Raw genomic sequence first — 1,172 nt, 5'->3', positions numbered from 1 at the left:
TCTGGTTAGCAGGCAAGTGTCTTAGCCACTATGCTACCACAGTTCCCAGCGCTCACTATACATGACTATATTTTAGTAACATTTTAATTGGAGTATTTATTCAGAGATAAAAATGAAATCCTTATCTTAGAATTCAATATATAAAAAATTTTGACTAATGATCAATTTCTCTAATAGTTAAACTCAACTCATTACCATTGAGTTGGATCCAACTCATAGCAACCCCTCCTTGGGTGTCCAAAGTAGTATCACTATGGAAGTAGATGGCCCAATCTTCCTTCCGAGTAGTGGCTGGTGGGTTTGAACTGCCAGTCTCTGGTTAGCAATCAAATGCCTTAGGCACTATGCCACCAGAATCCTTTCTCATGGTTAAAAAACTATTTAATTATTTGTTTCTCCCCTAGTTTTAGTTAAGATATATATATCTAGGAAATATTCATATCATCTAAATTTTCTAACTGCTTGTTTCAAAGTTTTTATTTTCTAATTGCTTACCACTATTTAGAAGTACTCACAGATTATATATTATAGAATTTCTATCTTTTGGTATATCTTATGATGATTTTTTTATTGAACAGCATATCCTTTATCTTGATTAATGTTCTATGTACTCATAAAAAATAATGTATATTTTACAGCTGATGATGTATATTTTTTAGTTGTTAAGTGTAGTCTTCTATATATTCAATTAAATCACTGTGCTTGATTTTTTTTTTTTTCAATTAGAGTCAGTTATGTTAATGAGGCAGGCTATAACCTACATGATTAGGTTATATCTTTAGTCATTCTGTTTTGAGATATGAAAGAGTTTAAACACGTGTGCAGAGATAGAGTGACCTGATTACCATCAAGAAAGAAGAGCAGGGAGTGGAGCACATTCTCTGCACTCAGGTCTCTGCATAAAGAACCTTCTAGACTCCAGGGAAAATTTCACCATCAGACTCACAGACATTGAAAGGAGACAAGGACCTTTCTCTAGAGCTGACAGAGAGAGAAAGACTTCATCTAGAGACTGCACTCTGAATTCAAACTTCTAGCCTTTCTAGACTGTGAGAAAATAAAATTATCTGTCACTTGTGGTATTCCTGTTACAGCAGCACTAGAAACTAAGACATACAGGAACTACTATAGTAATGATATTTTTTAAAAAATGTTTTTCTTTAAATCCACTT

The sequence above is a fragment of the Orycteropus afer genome, unplaced genomic scaffold, assembly GCF_000298275.1.
Source record: "Orycteropus afer afer isolate SDZICR_OR568_19922 unplaced genomic scaffold, OryAfe1.0 scaffold00682, whole genome shotgun sequence".
NCBI classification, from domain to species: Eukaryota; Metazoa; Chordata; class Mammalia; order Tubulidentata; family Orycteropodidae; genus Orycteropus; species Orycteropus afer.
This window is presented reverse-complemented; position numbering follows the sequence as displayed.